This window comes from Topomyia yanbarensis, chromosome 3 (assembly GCF_030247195.1).
Source record: "Topomyia yanbarensis strain Yona2022 chromosome 3, ASM3024719v1, whole genome shotgun sequence".
Lineage (NCBI taxonomy): Eukaryota > Metazoa > Arthropoda > Insecta > Diptera > Culicidae > Topomyia > Topomyia yanbarensis.
Genome location: NC_080672.1, coordinates 303,831,263 through 303,848,533, shown reverse-complemented (window position 1 = coordinate 303,848,533; position 17,271 = coordinate 303,831,263). Strand labels below are relative to the sequence as shown.

The 17,271-nt window shown below is 36.4% G+C and overlaps 1 protein-coding gene across 18 annotated transcripts in view; it reads left to right on the top strand.

The window, feature by feature from the left end:
* LOC131686915 (inositol 1,4,5-trisphosphate receptor) overlaps positions 1-17,271 on the top strand; it is a 135,227-nt gene that overhangs the window by 115 nt on the left and 117,841 nt on the right. For 3 of the 18 annotated variants that reach the window (XM_058970936.1, XM_058970938.1, XM_058970926.1), the window contains exons 1-2: positions 12-389; positions 16,494-16,945. The gene's annotated coding sequence lies outside the window, so the exon portion shown is untranslated. The other 15 variants (XM_058970927.1, XM_058970928.1, XM_058970934.1 and 12 more) reach the window with 11 other exon arrangements.

Below are 17,271 nucleotides of genomic sequence, written 5' to 3'. Positions count from 1 at the left end.
GCTGTTTGTTGCTTTTTGTTCAACTGCTGCTGCTATTGCTGGGACTTTGCTCTTCAGTCGAACACACACGTATTTTACATTCAACCAGAGTAGCACCCGCCGAAGCGAGAGAAGGAGCTTTTTGTGTGTCAGGTTCTTTCGGAAGTGCCTAGAAGCTGGAATAACTTTTTGGTGATACTGTGCCCAGTTGGCATTTGCTTGGTCAATTCAAATGGAATATGGTACAAAAGTGTGGTTTACGGTGTGTGCCCGAAGGTTGTGTGAAAGTTAACCCGGCCTATATGGGTTTACCTAGCAAAAATAAGTGAAACGTGAAAGCCTAATATTAGTGTCATACTGGAATCATGGAAGACACCTTTTGAGAAGAGCTGATAATGATTAGTAATCTGGTGCATAATTGATTAGCGACGATGTAACAGCAGCGTATAAACCAAAGAATTAAATGAAGCCAGCTGAGTAATCTGTTGCGGCGAAATGTTTCTAGGGCTTCCATCTTATACGGAGTGAATGTCGATTTGCCCTGCAGAAATACCTGCTCTTTTGCAATCACACGGCGTTGCCAGTTCCGAATCCAGTTTTCGTTCGATGACTACCTATACCTGCCTAGTCTGTCTCGCTCGGTTCGTTAATTAAGAGGCCAGAAACATTATAATAAATGCATACACGATTCGGGCTAGCTTGTAGGAACTTAAATTACAAATCCTTGCTTGTGTAGTGCAAATCGTTGCTGACTCGTGCAGTGAGTCAAGGTTTCGTTTCATATGACCCGATTGTCGGACCTGAAATTTGCCAAGGTCAAGTCGAACCAAAAATTGGATATTCATGAGAATTGAGTTAAAGTTGTTTATTTAGGTGCATATATAGTTGCAATGGTTGAGTCGTTGATTGACGATGTAGCTTTTGTATAAATTTAGTTTAGATGAATGTTTTCAGGAGATACAGTACATCTAGGGTAAGTGTAACAAAAGTGATGGTGTACCAATAGTTCCAGTGGTGGCTGGCTGTCGAATTCGGGTTACAAAGCTGAAAAAACTGGGGGGCTGATAAAAACGGGTTTTCACTGTACAACGTTTGCGTGCGTCAAAGAAGCTGTGGTCTACCGTTAAGAAAGTACTTGCTCAACATACCCTGAATATTGGCTGGGATGGTCGTGTCCGACGATTCCGATTCCCATTTTATTGGTTTATTGATCTCAAATTAGAAAATGTGCAATATTGTACACTTTTTTGTAACATTGCTTTTAAATTCGAACTAACGAACATTTTTGCAGTAATTTCATCGATACCCCAAAATTTTTATTTTGTGCAATAATAAATTTCAAGTTTCTAGGCGTTTTGACGCTTATATTTTGGTTGGTAAGTTTGGATGCAACCCCAGAGCGAATCTTGTGCTTTATTCATTTTTCTCGGAGACTTCTATGGAACAAAAGTTTTAAGCGCCCATTTGCTCGATTCGGTTGTCATAAATCTACGTGCAAACGCCCATGCATCAGAAGCTCCTCCAAATTAGGTTGTGGGCGTTTGTTTTTTTACAAATTATGAATGTAAGATACAACCCTTTTGAAATCATCAGAAGGCTATGATTCATTATGCGGAAAAATGCCGAACAATAGATGTAGTTAGAAGATACCATACAGGTCATTCCTTAAATTCAGTTTATTTTGTGATTTAACAAAATGAGCGATCGAGCAAAAGATACCCAAAGATATAGGAAAGAAAGTGTCAATATTATAGACTTTTACTCTAATCCATATAAGAATTTTATCGAAGATTTAAGTACAGTAAGATTCCGTTTTTAGCACGTTCCGTTTTTGGCATGCTCCCTTTTTGGCACACTCCGATTTTGGCAACAAATGGGTTCCGTTTTTGGCAACAGTTTTGTTGTACATAATAAGTCTTCAAAAATGTGCAATAGATAGGTTTTGTATCAATTGATATCACATTTGATTTCATTTCCAAACATGGGAGTCATATTAACCCTCAAAGGCGCAAATCTTTTTTTTAATTTTGTGAAAATTGTTTCATAGTTTTAATACATTACTGTGATAATTTTGAGATGTTTTTCGCGATGTTGTTTTAAAACAGCGTTATGCATTTGAGGGTTACCTGTATTTTACACTATACCTGTTGTATTTAATGATTACAATAAGTATAGAAATGCAATATTTATGTATAATATGGACAAGTTGCAAGTGACTTTTACAACAAAAATGGTTTTCTTCAAACCTATATATCTCCAAGCATTGCAGTTCGATTTTGAATCTATCAATTCCGTTTGAAAGATCAACGATTGGTTAGTTATGGAAAATTAATAAATTCATTTATTTTTAAAAGAGCAGTGCTTTTTAAACAAAAATATTCAATAATTTTCAGAAATCAACACTACCGTTCAGTGAATTGTTTGAGTTTATACGTTCAGTGGACCGAAGAAAAGCGATTCGAATTAAATGATATTTTACACCCTCGTAATGAGGGGGAACTGCACTCGAGAAGTGCGCGAAGATTGTGAGAATTCTACTGGACGAGACACAGGATTTGTGTCTTGTCGGAAAAGTATCTTGGATGCAAATGAGCATTATTTTGAAAACTGATTGATAAACATTTCTTGCAAAGAATAAGCACAGCCTTATGACTGAACTACAATTTGGAAAACTACAGAAAGGACTAGACACAGAAGGAATTTTAATAAGATTACTTTATGAATTACTTGATAAATTTATTCTCAGTCCGAAATATTATATTTGAATTCAAAAACAAGAAAATATTTGCATATATTTTAGTTTACTCAAAAGTTCTCTAGCGAACTATTTCATTTGAATTATATTTTTTCCTCATTTCATTTGTCTGCAGAAAAAAGGCCCACCTTGCCCCACTATTTTCTCTGGTTATAAAGTTAAAGCTCTCTACAAAATTCCAGCTACCGCCATCTGCCGCTTCCTGGGTTATTACAAATTTTGTAAATTTTTTAAATATTTTTGATGAAAACAACCTTTACATGTCATGATAACATTTATCACTCTTTGAAACATTTTTTTTGTTGTATATTTTTCATAAACAAATGTTAAAATTCATTTTCTCGAGTATTTTTAAAAGATGTCATGTAGCGCCATCTACATAGGTTATAAAGTATAAATGTCTTCATTACATGTGTTAAAAATAACAAAACAAACAACTTGGCCGAAGAAATTTTTTGATAGAATGCCTCTATCAAAAGATAGAACTGATCTAGATCAGTTTCTACTTATCTAGATCAAAACCAAAGTTGTCAAAATAATAATCATTTCCATCAAAGATACTTTGCTGAAGACACTAATCCTCTAATATATATACCCAGGGCGGTAGAGGTTTTGAGCGTCGAAAGCTTGCCCCACTGTACGACGTCTGAATTAGATAAAATCATGAATAAAATTGAATTTTCTTATTTTTTTTCTGGATTTTTAATCATATGTGAAATGGAAATTTCACATATGATTAAAAATCCTTGAAACATTTTTGAAGTCGTAAATTGAAAATCCAAACTTTAAAAATAAGGTTTCATTTTTGGCACGGTTCCGGTTTTGGCAACTGAAAAAAATTAAATTGTTGCCAAAAACGGAATCCTACTGTATATGTTTATATGAAACGTAAGGAAATTGCATTTAAGTCCTTTGCTCCTACCAAGTATGTGTAAATATGGAGTATCTTCGTAATTATAAAAAAGTTTACTTCCATTATAATGCGAAGCGTTATAAAAACTCATGAATCAATATTGCACAAACGCATTTTATTTTGACCATTACCACTTTATTTTTGAAACCCCTGAATGTTCAGTAAAGTTCATCAATTGTCAAAAATAAATTCAGAGGCTATTTAAAAGCCTTTCTGTACTTGAACCATTACGAGCAATTCGATAAAATAATGATTATATATCATTTTTGTAAAACTTTTTGTATTAAATATGGGTTCAACGCCCTTAAATTACTTGAGAAAATCATCCTTAACCCAATCCTTAAAAATAGGTATCTTTGAAAACCCTAATAATTTGTCATTTTTGCATATCTCTTTTATACCAAAAATGGATAAATTGTCCAAAAAAAATTCAGAAGCAGCTTATCCAAATCATTGCATGAAGCGATTATTTTGGTACCAATCCAATGAATTATAGTCTGGGACCATAAAAATAGTCTAATTGGCCCATTCCTCATTTCATCATCATCATCTTCATAGTGGACGAACAATCCGGATACTCCGAATCATGATTGTATTTTAGGTTGTCAGGGTACTCAATATTGGGCCGCCACTAACCAGTCTTCTTGAACGCCCGCCGCACGCAAATCTTCCTCAGTTGCACACAACCAGCGAGCGCGAGGTCTGCCTCGAAGCACGACCTCTTCCAGATTCTTTGCTCAGCATAACATTAGCTGATCTCTCTTCTGGCATTCGCACTACATGTCCAGCCCGTTGTAGTATACCGTGTTTTATTAGCCTTCCAATGTCAGCATGTATGTATGCATGATACAGTTCGTGGTTCATGCTTCTGCGTCGTTCTCCATTTTCTACTGTGCCTCCGATTTTTGATCGTAGAACTGTGCAATCAAACACATCGAGTACTCGGTAGCCTGTTGTTTGAACACCCAAGCCTTATGGCCGTACAAAGCAACATGGAGTATTAGCGATTTGTATAGAGCAAGCTTTGGGAGCGGCTGTGGGCTACGGACCTTTGGCTGACCTCGTCAACCGTAGAAAGTCCTTTTCGAAGCCCCAACAGCTAACATCGTTATCACAGATCATTCGTCGACAACCTCGTACCGAACTGCCTCGTTCTCTACCAGCGATCACCTGCATTTTGTCTTTGTCTAAATTGTCTGGTCAGAGTTTATAGTCAGTCCGATTCTCGTAGCCTCCCTTTTAAAAGACAAAAGTGCCTCTTCCACTGCTCTACGATCAACGCTTTACTTTTCGATGGGCCTTAGTTCCGGTGCGTCAGGAGGAGGAGGGGGGGGGGGTTTCACGTCCTTGGTTACGAAAGTAACCCTGTGGGCTTCGTACCACTGCAGGACAATATTTGAATAGTGGCACGAAGACCAGAACCTCATAGGGCCCTCGTTTTGCTTCAGCAGAGGAAGCAGACGCTTCTGTAGACACTCCTTGAGGTAGATCTCCCGGTTTACAGTCCCGGTAGTCACGAACGGCGCACTCCGTTTACCACATGAACAAATCGCTTGCCAAATCATTTATTTATTGGCAAACTTTGCAAGTTTCTGCTTACTTACTTCCACCGGAACATCAAACTTGTGCTGGGCGGTGAAGAACAGGAGCCCCGGAAGCTGCCTGAAGTTCGGCCTGATGTAAGTCTTATCCATGATGAGAGAATGAGGCTTCGTCAGTATCTGGTAGTAGTTTCCGGGCCCGTGACTTTCTCACCGTATTTTGCCGTTCGTCACGTTTTGGAGCCTTCTGCACTTTGTACGTATGCAGTCGCTCCTGGTCCTTGGCTGTTTGGACAAAAGACTTGGACAGATTCAACTTTTTGGCCACATCCCTGACCGAAGGATTGTGATTACGCTCAAACGCTTTCACTACACGTTTGTGAACCTGATCACTAATAGAACATTCATTCTGACCGCATTTCTCTTGCAGTTCGATGTTCAGAGTTTTGTAGTATCGTTTAATCACATGACGCACCATTGACAGCACGATTCCGAGTTGTTTTCCGCTATTCCGATGAGAGTTGGGGATTTTAAAGGTGCTTGCGCAAAATCAATTCGCAACGTTCCTTTCCGAGTGAGCCATTGTTTCCAATTTTCGAAAAAAACTGGCAACGATAAACATATAGTGTAAACAATACACTTCTATTTCTACCCAAATTTTTAAGGAAAAATGCCCAACGGGTTATTTTCCACAGTGTTTTTTTTCCGTGGTGCAATTTGATGTGGGACACCCTTTAGCTCTCTGTACATAGTTTCGTCTATGCATGGGAAATCAAAACATCGAGATACGCAATAGCATTACTGGTAATCGGATCCACAAAGACCACACGAATAATACTCAACACGCTGAATAATATCTATGTGATAATTGAGTTTTCAATGTCCTGGCTGTGTACTGACTAGCATATTGCTGTTGTGTTTGAAACTATGCAACAAAATCCTCAACATTTTGGGATTCACAGCACAGTCTTAGCTTGTAACGCTTGTTTTTTATCCATAGGAAGTTAAGTTAGCGTTAACCTTCAAATTGATGCAACAGGTGCATAAACCTACTTTATGCTAAGCCAGGATAATTAATGTTTCGAATTCTTGGCTAGGAGCTATCTCCCTCTCGCAGGTTGATGGGATTGACGGTATTGTAAACATCATCAAGCCACAATATATTCAATAGAGTTATCAGAATATAAGGACCTTCGCTCTTTTTAGTTTTTATTTGCACCAAGTTCTACTACTAGAGGTTAATTAGTTCTCATGTTAATAATCCGCCAAACATTATGACTACTGAGGATTTGATTTATATAAGAAGCCCGCTTCAAGATGTTGATTACAATACGCCTCGATAGTGGTGTGTCGAGGAGGCCGGGAGGGCTGATATGAGCCTTTTGTCTGTTCTATACCTGTCCTCTATTCACCAGCTCATAACCAACAATCAACCAGTAACAAATAGATAATTGAGAAAGGATGTGCTATGTGTGGTGATTGGCTATTCAAGTATTAGTAGTGTTTGAAGTACTAATGTATGTCTCATGTGATGATCATAATTTCAGCTGTATCTTGTACCTATCTAATCTATTACGTCTCTCATATATTGTCTTTTATTTCTTCTTTTCGAGTCCTATACTGCCATTCTACTGAACGTCTTAACACTCACACATTCTCAAACGCGGTCTCAGCGGGAACCTACAAAAATGCCATCGTGCACGCGATTACGAATCGGTCACGTCCGAAAGTCTATCCTTGATCCTAGAAGCCTAGGTCCATGCCTTCAGCTGGACCAATTAAGAAAATACACCCATACCTATTAGACAACACGTCTCATGGCGACATGACCGGGAACCCTATCGATATAAACGATCCCACTCTCTGCCAGAATTCAAACCGCGCACTGAAAATTTAATATCAGACTCACGGTTCGCGCAACCATTCAAGAACACACGTTACAAAATCACGTCAGCGCACAAACGTTAGAGCCCCTCGCGATTTTCCAAGCAACCTACGAACTCGCAAACATGATTACACCCCGGTGATAAGGTGAAAATCTCAGCACTCATAAACTTACCAACACGATCTCAAGTGTCAACCTACAAACTCCCGCGCTCGCGCCATCATGAATCGGGATCGTCCGGAAGTATCTATCCTCGGTACAAACAATCTAGGTCCTTGTTAATTATTAAAAAAATAATAAAATTGAAAAATAACTACCATATCCACTAGACAAAACGTTCCATGGCGACATGACCGGAAACTCTAGTGATATGGGGTAACTCTCTCCCTGTCAGAATGTGATCCGTAAACCGAAAACGAAAGATCAGAATGACGGTCCGCGAATATATAAATCGCCGCAGGGTTTCAAAATCGAATTTATACACGCGAAGTCACATACACGCGAGCACACGGGACAAACACGTCAACATACGAACGCTTAAGCCCTTCGCGATCATCTACGCACACCTATGCCTGCGATCGCGTAAACTTGATAACACTGCGGCAATTGTGTGAACGTTTTAGTACTTACGAAGTTACAAACGCGATCTCAAACGCCAACCCGCAAATGCGCGATCATGAATCGGTCACGTCCGGAAATCTTTAACCTTTATTCTAGCAATTTAGGTCCATACATTCAGTTGGACCAATCAAAAAAAAAATAAAGCTCATATCCACTAGACCACGCGTTCTACGACGACATGATTGGGATCTCTAATGATATGGAAGAACCCACTTCCTTCTGGAATCTGAACCGTACACAAAAAATTAAGTATCAGATTCACGGTCCGCGCGCGATCATTCTAGAACACACGCGAATATGCGAAAGGCACACGGTTATGAAATAGAATTTATGCACGCGAAGTTACACGTTAGCACACGCAACATACAAACGCACACGCGATCGAGCACATTAACGTACAAATATTCGAGCCCTTCGCGATGATACACGCGATTCCGAGTCCCTACGCCCGCACATGCCTGAACCGTACAAAGAATATCACATTCAGAATCACGGCCCGCTACAATTGGCCTATTGCAGTGTTTTATTGGGCGACATTGCCTGTCTCGTCTGCAAATTGTAGTATGTGATTCTGACGGGGAGCCCTTCCGAGAACCTAGCTCTACAGCTCCAGTAGGACAACTCTCGAAAAAAAAAAGAATTCTTGGCTAGGAGCTATCTGGGCCGCTTGTTAGTCAATCGCCAGTTTTTGTGTTTGTGAGATCGCGTAGTTGTGTAAATCTAGTTTTGAATTATCGCGCAGCGATCGAGCGTTTGTATATTAAGTCTCATTCGTAATGGTTTCCATAACCCGTACCATATTCCTTACATTTTGAATCTAGAATGAACTGACGCGTCACATATTATCATTTAATTATCCTATGAAATAAACTGTATTGATTCGAAGTTGAACCTCTTATTGCTTTTGCGTTTTAATAATTTCGATATACACTCTGCTGTCCGTAGCCAGGATTTTGTTTCGGGAGGGGCTTAAAAATTATTTAAAAAATCTTTAATTCTGATCTGATGAAATTTTGAGAAGTTCATTATAAAAATAATTCCAAATTTTGTATATCTAACTAGTGATAATTTGGGTACTAGTTTAGTTTGGTGCTAGTTACTGATGAGATAAATTAGAAACACAATAAAAATCAAGCTTAATTTAAGTTATGTTTTGTGCCCATAATGCGCAAATTGGTTTAATACAAGTTTCCCTGTCGGAGATTATTATTGCATAAAAACATGTTCTTTGTCACAAGAAAGGCTATAGTACATCGACGGATTATTGATATTGAATTTGATTTTATTATTTATTTAAAGTTACAATTTACTCTCGTTGCAACAACGGATTTTCAAGAGTTCAAAGTATTTATATGCTAACCGAATATGACGACAATTCTTCCCAGAGCTATAAAATGCAAGTTATTCCAAACTACACGTTTGCAAGGTGTAGAAAGGCGCTATATCGAAATGAGTAGAAAAATATTGTTAGAATGTTCAAACGAAGAGGATGACGAAATTTGCACCAAAGCTTCTGATTTAGCAAGCGATTTGTAGATGCGCAGAAATGCTTGATCTGGCGTCTTGCTATTATTACCAATTCTATGGCATCAAGCTAACACAATTTTTTGATATATTCTATTTAAATGAAACTATTTTCAAGGCTGGCCTAGACCTGGCAAATCAGTGACCCGGCCAGGAAAGAGTCTTGGTGATCAATAGGATTAAAATATATATTTCAACGATTTAATCAACTAAAGAAAACTGCTCAGAATTTAATCTATTAAAGAAAATTGTCCACAAATGGAAAGAAAATCACTAAACACTGATTACTACTATCTTATAATTTGCGAAAAATTTGTTAAATGTATCGTTGATAGTACCTTCAATATAACTAGCTCATTTTATTATGTCATAGCGAACAAAAATAAAACGAAAGAATGTCACATGCTAAATACATGAAATCGAGACAATAATCCCAACTTATTGACTTATAGATCCAACAAGTTACAACATATTAGTCGCTCTCCGTGATAGCCAACTGATGTCTGTTCACAGTATCGTTACGTCGTTTTCAAATTTACATAGATATTAATTGGAAACCATCGAAAACGACTAAAATGCTGTCGCTGATTGTAACATTAAGTCTATTATAATTGATTTACTAATATGTGGTTTAGCATCATTTGACATCCGATGGGAAGAAAAGATTAAAAAAAAACAACAGTTAGTCCTACGCATATTGTGCACGTTTCGGCATATTAGCGAGGTTAGTAGTATACAAATGTATACAATTCGTGGGTATATGAACACCTCACTAAAATCGCGGGTCTACCACTTTTTGGCTTGTTTACTTTTACATGTTTTCCTTGCTTATCGTTCGATTGTTAAAAATATTACGGTTTTCCGGATTAATGTTTTATTGCGGAACGCATTCCCTGCATAAACATGAAATAGGGTGTTAATAGAAATACTATTGCATTAAAATGGCACGTCTTCTTGGCTACATTGTTATCATCAAATTGAAATGTACAATGTACAGTGCACTAACCTATTACATATACCGTAAACCGGGGTGACTTTGATCACTCGAAACTTTTTTCGTACATCGCTTTTTAAACCAGAATAGTCTACCGAATCATTTTGGTTTGAAATGATTTTTACTCTAAACCTATGAAATACTAGTTTGTCATACTTTTTGAGTATTTTGTTCGGTTTTTGGGTACAAAAACTACAAAAAACCGAAATTTGACTTCACCTTATTTTTAAGAAGCTTCATAAAGTGTCTATTTTTTATAAAACAAATAAATCTCAGATTTGAGCAAGAGTAATAAATTACAAGCGAGATTTTTTGTGATGTACCAAATTTACTTTTAAGAGTTTGTTTATTTTAAATACATTTTTTGTGAAACTAGTTGGCAATTATTTAAAAAAATTTAAAGCTAAAACTCGCAACTTTTTTTTATTGTTCAATATTCCAACGTGTTAAAATGGATGAAACATTTTGTACATTGATAAAGCACTGAAATAAAACAATTTTACCAGTTTTAAAAGTGTTCAGAATCTTTTATTCTAGTTGGACACAAATTATACGAATTTTGGTTACTCGAATTTTACAGTACATTGAATACTTTGTATAATATCAATTAACATCTATTTAACAATAAGTATCTTTCCAGAATTAGTTTAAACAAACATTTGAATGAAAAACATTGACATCAATAACTTAATGTGGGTGAACATGGAGGTTATCAAAGTCACCATAAATACGAAAACGGACATCAACTTGAAATCATTTTTGGAAAAATAGCTGTAAGCAGACAATTTTAGGTAATACCATCCAATCTTGTTCTCCTTACATCAGTACATGGTTTAAAAATATGAAACTTGAAAAAAATGTGTTTCGTCTAAAAATATGCAATGATTACTTCGAAAAGTGATCAATGTCACCCCGGTTTACGGTATTCAATTTGCGTATAATTTAACTTATTCTGACCAATATCTAGCATCTGAGTTTTGTTAAACATGGCAATCACTAACGATAAAGTGCTAATTTTTGAAGAGTTTTGTGCTCAGTGTCCTCTAAAACTTTTTTATTATACAATTCGTTTATTCGATTCGGTGCAATGTCTTAGCTGAACGGAGCTGTAAGTCTTTTATATATTTCCATGATGCAAATAATACAAATGATAAAACGTTAATGGTCGTCCAGCTGATCTCGTGCGAGCGACTAGCGATTGCGCGTGGATACCTGTTTACTAGGCTAGGAAATATTTTTCTCAATCAACAGCGTCTTGGTGGTTGTTCATTTCTATCTCGTACACTTCCGTGTCATCATCGGGGTTACTGTCATGCTCATGTTGGCGAACATCTGATTTCATCCTTGTTTCATACTATTATGGGTCACGAGTGTGGACTTCCTCTATGACCCTGCTGGCTGTAAATTTTGAGATACTATACGCAGCTTTTACGTCAATATTACCTGAACAGAAGCCATAAATTTTGCAATTGTTGTTCGGATAATGGTATTGGAGACTATGGATATGCAAGGATATAGGATGTGTAGGGATACCACCACAAAAACACGGAGAATTACTACCTAGATTTATAGTGAATTCCATTTCTTCCAAATGTGATATGAATATTTTAATGGTCCCGGTGTTATTTAGCGGTATCAGTTCTTGACGCCGAACATTGATTTTCTCGTCGTCTATATATATGAGGATCTTAATTATAGCGGCGTCATAGAAACCACGTGCTACAAGTTATTATGCAAAATAACTGGTTTCGCCTGGGCTAATTTGCTGATCAGCGCTGCATGCCTGACATGGTAGAACTCGATAAAGGCGACTTCCGTCAGCATAACCTTCATTTTTAGCTTCCTCAAATGTTTCACATCACGAATGCCTTATGCTCCTTAAGCGGAAAGACCGGAAGTAAATAGCCTCCGTATTTGGCTGGAGCACCACTTCTTGCTTCTGAAACTCACTCATCTTGACAGATCACCACAGCTAGAATGAAAGTAACGGTTTCGTTTGTTTTTCCGACGAGTCACACGTTATGAAAGGAACTGTTTTGCCACACTCAGCATACTGTGTAGGTATCGTGATCGGTGTTTTTGGTGGTTCGAAATGGCAATCTTCCTCAACATTCTCTCATTAATTTGTTCAAACCAAACAAGATACAAATTTGTTAAAAGTCACCGAAAAACATGTTTTTTCTTTAATTTATTTTTGAAAAATTTCGGAAGAATTTTATAGCAAACTGAAACTCTTCAAATAAGCACTTTAAGGTTAGTAGTTGTCACGTTATACAAAACTCGAATATACTGGAGAGAATAAAGTTTCTTATTTAAATATTTTCCAGTTTTTCAAATTGTATTAGATCACTGTGATCTTAGTATACAACCAGACACCACACTCAAACGTGCTCGGCAAAAAAAATCTTAATTTCATTTTTATGCGAAAAAGGCGTTCCGTACAAAAATCACTGTTAATACAAATAAAATGATATTTTTAACAGTGGTGCAGTAAAGAATAAAAACGGGTAACAGAAAAATTTGCGGAAGAGCAAACAGGGCAATAAGTGGTCAAGCATCGGTTTTACTGAGATGCGAGATTATTTAACCACGAAATAAATACACTAGGGTCTTATTATTTTTGCTAATATGAAGAAAAGTACACAGTAGTAATAGACAGATTTGTCACTCTTTACCATGAGAACTGACAATCAGTTCTCATGGTAAAGAGGCACAAGCGTTGGTAGACTTGAGCGATTCGTAATAACTCTGCCTAAACTCGTCGACTCCTGGTAACAGAAGACAATAGATTAGTCCGAAAGATTTTCAATCTGTTTCTAAGGACTAGTTTTCTAATCTGTATATTTGACATCCTCTAGCTAATTGAATGTCGTTAAAAACTGATCTTCGACGATCACCCTATAGTTAACCCTTTCATGTCCAACTTTTTTCTAGTTCAGGTAGGGTTTTAAAACTATTTTTTCTTGAAAACGGTGGGGCCAAGAAACATGAAAAGCTTTTTTTTCATAAAGATAGGTGCTTCCCTCGCAGTGTTAGAAGCTGCTCAATTTTTACCTTCCAATGCTCAATACAATTCTCCAAGAATACTTGCAATAGTCTAATTGCGTGGAAAACGTAGCGGAAGACAGTCTAAATTGATAAGATTTATCAATTTCCAATAATATTGCAACATAACGAAGATATATGAAAAATTAATTTTCCGCCATCAACGTGAACTGTCCCTGGCCGCACTGCTCTGTCGGAATCCAATCAGACTAATTGCAATAACTTTAGTTCTAAAACTGATCCTTGTAACTGTTAATACTCAAATGAAAGGCAATAGTCACATTTATTAGCCTTACTTGTTTTTGTGAGCAAAGCTTGTCTCAATCAAAAGTTATAGCTGTTTAAAAATGTTGTCCACAAACAACATGGGTATGAACGGGTTAACGACCGCGGCAGAAAGACAACCACAAAGTTGGTAAGACTATTCGATGACATGTAAATCATCATAGCAAATCCAACTACCAGAAGGAACTAGAAAATTTCCCATACGCACCACTGCTGACAAAAGTTTCACTGCACGGTGGTCCAAAATGCAAATTTAGCAGGAATTTTAACTTTTTGCTAAAATTAAATGACTTAGACTTACAACATATTTGGAAAAGTTGTTGTACTTTGCAAGGCCCTTCTTTTTGTTTAAACCGATGCTAGGGTGGTTCTAAATTTAGCAATATTTACAATAGAACTTTTTAACGGTTTGAGATACAGCTTAACTGTCTTCGATGAAGTTGTAGAGCAACACATTTTAGACAAATTTGCTAAAGACATGAAAGCTCTAGCTTTTATATTTTCCATTGCACCAGAAATTCAAATGTAAGCTTTAGGGTGTTCCTTAAAAAAGGGTTTTATTTCTATAACTTTTGAAGTTTTTATTTTACGCTAAAGTACCCTATGGACAACTTAAAGATCATTTTAGGGCGCATAATTTGCTTTATAACACCAACCACTTAACTTTTTTCGTTTTAAAATTATAAGAACTTTTATATAAAAAATATAAATTTTTCAAATAGAATTATCTTCGATTCGGGCACTCAACATTGAATACTGTTGCTTTATTATGAAATAGCATGCTTTGTAGTATAGATTACCAAAAAATGGCAAATACGATATTTTTTATATCTTGCAATATTTACTCAAAAAATTGTTTATTTTTAGTAAAAAGTATATATAACTTTCTAACGAGCGAAGCTAGAGGTTCAATATATTAAGACAAATTATTCTCCTTCAAAATATCTGAAAGTATTTCTAAAGTGATCTTAATGAAAAATCAAAACTGCAAAAGTTATATAAAGAGAACCATTTTTTAAGAAACACCCTAATTTTTTTTGGTAAATTTATTGTAAAATGAAAAGTATACGACATAGAGTTTCAGTGTCTTCGACAAAGTTTTTCAAAATTTCATTATCTTCCATTTTGTGGAAGACAGCGAAACTCTATCTCGAACCATTAAAATGTTATTTTTCTGATTTTAAAAAAATTAGATCCACCCTACCCATTATTTAAAATAATAGAAAAGTATTGTAAAGTGCAATATTTGATCATGAAAATGAAACTATATTTTTTATATTGTTCACCGTGAAAGTAATTTAAACATATTACAAAGAGTCAATTCATGAAAAACCAAATTTTTAATATAACTTTTTCAGTTTTCATTTTTTACAACCTATCTTTCAGATGTTTTTCAGAGTTTTTGAAGACGAACATTTTCTTCTAATACATCAAAACTCTAGCTTTTATTGTTCAGAAGTTATAAGCACTTAATATTTCAAAAATAGATTTTTTTTAAATCAATTTTTATGAAATTTTAAAAAAATATCGTGCTCGCCATTTTTTGCTCAATTATAACTCCAATCACGACCTTATTTATAGTTCAAAAAGAATTATCTTTTATTTGCCCCAAATGAGTGATATTGTTATTCAGAACAACCCCATTTTTGGCGAAAAAGTGATCATAACTTTTCAACGCAAATAGCTAGATATATAGTGCCATGAAACAAATTATTTGCCTTGATACAATCTTAAAGTTGTCTGAAGACAACTTCCGTTTTCAATGAATACGGCAAAAGTTATTTGAATAAAACTGTGTTTCGAAGAAACACCCTAAGCTCCGACTTTAAATTTATTGTAAAATAAAAAGTATGACAGAAAGAGCTTACATGTTTTCAGCAAACTTTTCCGTTCTACAACTTCGCAAAATTTGTCGTTCTACAACTTCGCTGAAGGTCGTTTGGCTCTAGCTAGAATGATTAAAAAGTTAATTTTTTGATCTTGGTAAAATTAGAACCACCCTAACTGTTGTTTTAACAGAAAGAGGGGGCTCATAAACTACGAAAACTTCTCCAAAGACTAAGTTGTTTAGTTTTAGTAAAATCTCAAAATTCCTGCTAAATTTGCATTCTGGACCACTGTGCACTGGAATCGGATAAATTACAGTAATTTAAAAATAGAGAAATCTAAAAGAAAATCTTTTTGGTGTAGGACAAGCAAGTGCGATGTGTTCTCTCCCATGTGTAATGTAAGGTTTTATAAGGTGAACAGTGCTACCTTTGAAAATGGGTCACCTTGGTAGTAGTAGTCTTCATTTTATTATTTTCAAAATTGCACATATTTTGTCGTAAGTAATTTTAATTGTTCGTTGGTTAGATGGCATTGTAAGGGTACACCTATCCACCGGGTGATACCAATCGATCTCACATTTCATTGGACTGAGCAAACTTATTTCTTAGGGGATAAAATGTACGTGGGAAATACGCATGGTATTGTATGAGTGGAATGATGACTTTTGAATCATGTATGAGGGTTGAGAATTGACACTGTAAGTTCCGCATTTTCTGGTTTTAGCACGTTGTTGTTTTAAATTAGTATAAATTAGCCTTTTTCGTTCTTCGTTAATTCAAGCCAAAGTTCCAGTAATCTACAAAATTATGGGACATTACACATATTTATCCATTTTATTATTGTGTCAAACTTATTTGAATAGTACCTTTAACTAAACCTCCTGGGCCCCGGTTGAAAAGTCTTCGCTTTAGACTGATAGCGCAGCCTGCTTTTCCATATGAGATGAGCAAATGGAATACCTCTTCCTTTCACGCCAAAGCTAACCGAACCGCAAAAACTGGCAACGCCGATGGGAGATCACACGCCTGGAACAGTGTAATGTTATACGCTCAGAAATTGTAAACAACAGCCGTGTGTATCGAATCACATGCTAACAAATTAGTTTTGATGGTGTTTTCCAGCGGAGATCTGATCACCAGTATGTCTGAATCCATCGAAGAATAGAGTGCAAAGAAGAAAAAAAACGACGACAAAAAGAAAGAGAGAAGGAGAGGGCATTCGTTTGATGATAGCGAGAAGAAAACCAGAATTCTCAAAAGTGGCAAACGATTTGCTAAAATATTGTGAAGTGTAAAAAATGTGCATATTTGTTGTAAATAGTTTTGTGTTGCCTACCTCTGAGTAGCGAGCACACACCGATCGAGTGTCTCCGATCCGAGAGAAGAAAAGTTGAATTCAGCTACAAAAACAGCCATTGATTGCCATCGTTGTACTGTGTGCATTGTTTGTCTCCCAACCGGGAGGGGAAACCGAAGGTGAACAAGGTCAGGATCATCTGACTGGCGCGCTGTCGGGTTAGTGCTGAAGCTATACGTGCGAATTGGATACTCCACCGATAGGATTGCAGAAGCTGGTAAGTAATCGAACCTATAACAATAAGCTATTCTGTGTCGTTTTATTGATCAATTAGTTTTATGTACTGCGATGGTCAAATATGGCCAAAGGCAACAAAGACTTTGCTAAAAAGGTAAACTTATGCGGTAGTTTAACTCTTGAACAGCAGCACCATATTGATGAACCAAAAACATTCATCGACTCCACCAGTTTTATCTGTTATTACGGTTCCCCTCCGGATCTGTGTTCAATAAGTGAATCACTAAACATCCGTTCCTGCAGCTGTTTCATTTCGATTCAACGCGTACTTAACTCTGTGCAGTTTGCGACCGCACAGTTCTCCCC